A 6,063-nucleotide genomic window follows, 5' to 3' on the forward strand; every position below is an offset into this window, starting at 1 on the left:
CATGGGATTCCTTAGTTTCATACACAGCCTCAGTAGAGTGCAGACAACCGCCCAAAAAAATCATAGATCACTTCACCCGTTTCCAATTAGTGTGAATAAGGACAACAGTTCAACTCATTGAAACTTACTCAACGTAACCTTCTATTCACAGTAGATGTCTGTGTTTTCCTTTCAGACATTTGCACCAGAAGAACTGACCTCATAAAAACTTAACACGCATCCAATTTATAATAAGTTACACTCAACTTGAGTACCACAAATACGTGCTGTCCTTTTACTGCTCAGCGCTCTCTCCTTCGCCACCACCAGAGGGTGCAGGCGCTGCACTGTTGTCCCGTTAGAGACCAGGAAAACACACTGGAAGGCTGCAGCATAGCACACACCCAGGATGGGACCAACCAGAATGTATGCACGTCTTATGAGTAAATTATAAATTGTAATTCTGTCGATATAAATCCCACTACTTCACACAAACCATACACATAACATCCCAGAGGACGAGAGAAAACAGCCATGTGAAACATCACAAGCAACGTCAAAGATGAGCGCCCTCTGCTGAAGCTCCGGTTTGTCAACACATTTCCACAATTCTCTAGAGTGCACGGCTCCATTGCAGCATGCTTCTGTATATTTCCATGAACAATAAATCGAGGTTATATTGTATTCCATGCTGTGGAGATAAACGATTTCCCTTGACTGTAACTGTGACTGGTGTGCGTCCCATCAGGGTGGATTTTGGTACCAAGGATGCTGATGATTAGAGAGAGAGGTAAAATTCAATTACAGTGCCTTTAATGATCCCTCATCCAAGCTGGCACAACAGGCAACAGCACAGCTCCAACAATATACCACGGATACAATGATAAATAATGACCTTCAAATAACAGAAAGTATCTCACACACACGCTCGACAACGCAGCAGCACCAACAGCACTGACGGGGAGCACGTAGACACACATAGCCAGACAAAATGAAGCCCATGCGCTGTTAAACCCAGCAGCACTGCAATATGGGTCACCTGGCACAGCGGTGTGCACGGCTCATTCTGCCTGACTAGTGCCGGCCTGCATGCCAATGAGAGGTTCAGACGCACACTGAGATACAGGAACAGGGTGTGTGGATGACAGACAGATCACTTAACTGAGGATCTCTGGCACTCACACAGTGTTCCTGTACTTTATGAGAGCTTAAGTTTAAGATTGGAATTGTGAGCTCTGTCCAAATATCTGTGTGTGTGTGTGTGTGTGTGATAGGTGTGTGTGTGCGAACGGGTGGTGTTTCGTGCATTTGTGGAGCAACTAAGGGCCTCTGGGGAAAAGAAATACTCTGATTGGTGTGACGCAGAGATCCTGACTAACACACACAGACACCCACCCACACAAACACACACACGCACACACACACACAGGCTTAAAAATGGGGATTATGAGCTATATTTGTACGCGTGAACTGAGAGCATTATTTCCTTTCCCGATGTCGCTCTCCTCTTCATTATGTGAGCTGAAAAGTGAGCGCTTGCCTTTGATGTGTGCTCCGATCCGCTGTGTTTTCCATTGAGCTTTCTCTCGTGGCTCCCGGAGCTTGTTGGCCCATTCACCGGGCTCCATAATGAGCTGCTAATTATCCCAGGACCTCATCAAATCTCTTTGGGCTCCGCAGCTAAGCCTCCTCCTCGCATAGGTTGGCATGGCGACCGTTAGGGATGGGACCTGCATGAAGGAGGCCACCAAAAGGACCGCCGCAGCTTCCCGCCCGCTCTCCTCCTCCGAGGGGGCGTAAAAGGGACATATTGTTATTCAAAAGAGAACGTGGGAAATGTGTGGATGGATCAGCTATAAGCATGGATGGTTTTTAACAAAAAATGTATGCGTGTGTTTATGAATATGTGGGGGTTTGTTTTTGTGTTTCAGTCGCAGAGTCCCTGAACTCACATGATGGGAACGGTTTGACCTCTCTGGTGGCTTCCACGTTGATTTAGCCTCCTCATGGCAGCAGTGGGCCCTTCCCATTTCCTGTTTATGGTGTCATGGAAACGGGCCACGTTCCCTTCCTGGGCTTTTGCGCTATAACATAAAAGCACGCGCTGCATCCAGCAGCGAGCCGCCCGCTCGTCCCTCAGCGGGCACGAGAGCCGCAGCTGTGACGCCGCGACGTCTGCGAACCAGAATCAGAACCTCCAGTAACGAATACATAGAAAACTGCCCGGTGGGAAAAAAAAAAAATCCAGATTCATGGCACAGCATTTATCACCAAGGTCGTCATATGAATCACCTCTTAAAATGCCCTAAATCAAATGCACCTTCAATTTCCTTTAGTTGCTAGGCAACCACAGAGCGATGCCTGGAGTTGAAGGCTGGCATCCTCGTGGTGTGAAGAGGCTTGTGGGGTGAATCACTGTCTTTTATGGCTTTGAGGTTCCATTACATGGTCAGCTGACGGTGACAATGATACACTGTCACTAGAGAGTAATTATACGGTTGTTTCCTCGTGTCCACAAAGCAAATGGTGTGAGCCCAGCGGGTGTACAAACAGCTGCAGTTGCCAGCATCAGCATCGATGATTTCAGATATTTCACTATATAGGATACTTTTGCTTTGAGCGCTGGTGATTTGGTTTTTGGAGAAACACTATTGCATTTTTCCCTGTCGATCAATGTCTATGAATTATTTTTCGGTGCTTCTCAAATGGGGGACTAGTAACCCTGGTGTAAAGATCTAAAAATATATACATTTAAAATTAGCATGAATTCAAAAATCCTTTAATTATTGTTATTAGATAAACATTCAATAACTTAAGTGGAGGTTTTACACAGACACTGATAGGCACAGCGCTGTGTATTCCTTTTTTTTTTTTAAACAAAAATGCTTTGCGTTGGTTGGGGGTCACTTGGCTGATTAAAAAAGCCACAGGGGGTACATCACTGAAAAAACCTGAGGGCCACTGTTGTATTCTATTTTAGGTTTTCACGCCATGTGAGGTCCGCCACTCGTCTGTTTGTGACTGCGTTTAGCCTGAACTCTTCTCAGAGCTGCGGACAACGTTCTTTCTCCCTTAAAGACGCAGTAAACGACCAGTTCTACCTGTCCCAAGTTTGTCGCAATTTCCTAGACGACAAAAAACATACAAATAGGGCATTTAGCGCCCTGAGGCAACTGTACCTGATCGATAATCCAGCTGAATTATATGTGTTCTGAAGTTGTTTGCCTGCTGTTTGCTGTTTTTCTTTCAATTATTTACAAACCTGCCCAGGTCCTGCAGATGGACATTAGCATTTAAAAGAAAAGAAAGATGAACAAACGAGAGTCTGCAGCTCGCTGCGCTGGGAGGATGTCCTGAGGTGCAACAATGCTGCAGAACGGAGGTGATGGGAATAACATTAGTTTTTCAGGTCTTTGCCTATGAACCAAAGAAAATTAAGCATTTGACCTGATGATGGTGCAGGAGGAAAAGTGAGAGGATCGCATATTTTATTCATCTTGAATATCTGGTCCGAAAAAAGTGTCCGTGGATCATTAATGTCCGATCCATCCTCTGGGGATTCTCAATGTCTGCATGTACGAAATTGTTGTTAGTTGTTGAGATACTTCAATCTGGACCAACTGAACTCGTGCCAACTGAACTCGGCTCATCCATCTGGAACAAAAACTATCAGACACACGTATTCAACACATAATCATATTCATGTTCCACGTTTTTGTGCAAATCCATTTGAAACACCCACATCAAATCCACAACTTCCACTCAAGATTACGTGAATGGAAGATGGTGAATGTAAAACCACAGCATTGCAAATATGTTAAGAAACTGTTGGCCCTTTGTGTGCGTGTGTGTGTGTGTGTGTCCATTTGAGTTACTTGTCAATTGCAGCCACACATTCCTGAGGTCTGTACTGGAGCTGTGGGCGTGTGACTCGTTGAATCTGGACAAAACAAAGTCCACAGTATGAGCGGAGCGATTCCCTGCGTATGACCTCACACTCGTGGGACAGCGCTGCGTTGTGAAGAAACGGCTGATCTCTTCCACTCTCTTGGTCGAATGGCACTTGTAGATACTTTGCAAAAGGAAAGCTTAAGAATGGGTGGGGTTTGTCGTCGTACAAAAATGTACCAAGCATTCAAACATCACCTCGGTGTACTTTGTCAAATAGCAGCGAAACAGCAGTTTGAACCAAACAGTGAGGATCATTTGAATGTTCGACCACCATGGGCTCTAATCCGGTATCTGCTCTTCTGGGCACGTTCTGCCCTGCAACCAGGATCCTGCCACACCAGAGTGACACGGGTGGATTGAAGCCAGACATTGTCAGCTCATTATCAACACCTTGTCAGCCAACTCTCTTCACAGCTCTCCCTTCCTGTGTGTGTGTGTGTGTGTGTGTGTGTGTGTGTGTGTGTGTGTGTGTGGGCTGTCATTGTGTGTGTTGAGGAGACTGTGGGATGACATCAAGTTGAAAGATGCCACCATGCTCAGCCTTGTTGTCGGGATTATAGCAGCCTGAGGAAAAGCTGAGCTGAGCCGCACCAAAGTGAAAGAAGTGTTTATGAGAGGACATCGATTCCTTTTAATCCATTGTTACTTGCTGTCCCTGAGCAATCACTTTCTGTTTATCACAGGTACAAACAACCACATGTAGAGAGACTCAGACTCTCTGCTTCTTTCTATTTCCGTTAACTTCTGTTTTTTGTTTTTTTTACATTTCCTCTTTAGGTGTCAGCTGGTTCAATGGGAGCATGTGTGTGACTGTATTGTGTGTGTGTGTGTGTGTGTGTGTGTGTGTGTGTGTGTGTGTGTGTGTGTACACATCTGTGTTCACTTCCTGCTCTCTGACAGTGCTGTAGTAGTAATATCCTCCGACTTGGGCCAGCGAACGGTTAAGCCTGGCCTACCTCTCTCCTCTCTCTCTCTCTCTCTCTCTCTCTCTCTCTCTCTCTCTCTCTTTCCCTCTCTCTGCGCTGGCATATTTTCAGACTGTTTCACGGCACACGTCACATCTCTGGCTCCTTAAGCAGGCCCACTCTGCACAGACGTTGCCAGATGTGATAGCGGCTGAGAGAGAAAGAGGTGAGAGACAGAAAGACATGTGTCTGAAAGGATGTGAAGAAAATGGAGGCTGTGTGTGTGAGTGTGTTTCAGATGCTGTTTATAGTGTAAGAGCCACTGTGCATTAGCAGTAAACAGAGAGGGAGAAAGCGAGGAGAGGAAATGAACAACGGAGGGGAAGTGATCAGTAATCTTCCGCGCTAGCTTTCAGCCTCCATTACAACAGCTTGTCTGGACCTCATTATAGGTAAATTAATTTGGCTTAGGGGCCAAACATACATGAATGTTAGAGGAAGCGTGTGTGTGTGTGTGTGTGTGTGTGTGTGTGTGTGTGTGTGTGTGTGTGTGCAGCAGGAAGCAAATACAGCAGGGTTTGCATCTGTTTTGGTCCTCTGAACTCTTTTTGGAAACCGGTTTGTTGTTTGTTGCAGAAATGCTCACAAGTCAAGTCTCAAGTCTCTTTTGGTTGTTATCAGCGTTCTGTCATCAGGTCTGCTTGGAACACTGCACAGCTACCTCTTAATGAATCCAATGCATGAACTGCATCCTTTATCTAATATACAGCATGCGTTATGTTTGGTATGCTCACTTTAAAAAGGCTCTTGAAAAGCAACATACGACAACACCATAACTGGAAATATTGGTAACCGTACAACCGTGTACTTATAATTACACTGGGACTCCAACTAATCACATTTTATAATGTACTCTTTCAGAATGTTATTTATTATCTCTTATAAGTTATTGTGTATATGGGAAATGGTCAAATATTGTTGTTCATTGCCAGACTTTAATGTGTAATGTAGCCTTACACATTAAAGGCTCTCAAACACATAGAAATTCAGTATTTCTTTGCAAGTCCAAGTCAAGTCTTCAATCACGGTGTGCGACTAAGCGTCCAAGTCCCCATCACTGTTTTGTCGTCATATATATTCAAATCCTCATCTTTGTTTATTAGGAAGTGAGAAAGCCAGCTGGACTCTGCATGATAAAATATTTATGGATTTAGCATTTGGCAGCTAA

The sequence above is a fragment of the Clinocottus analis genome, unplaced genomic scaffold (genome assembly GCF_023055335.1).
Source record: "Clinocottus analis isolate CAN_PGR_092001 unplaced genomic scaffold, fCliAna1.0.p SCAF_6, whole genome shotgun sequence".
Classification (NCBI taxonomy): domain Eukaryota; kingdom Metazoa; phylum Chordata; class Actinopteri; order Perciformes; family Cottidae; genus Clinocottus; species Clinocottus analis.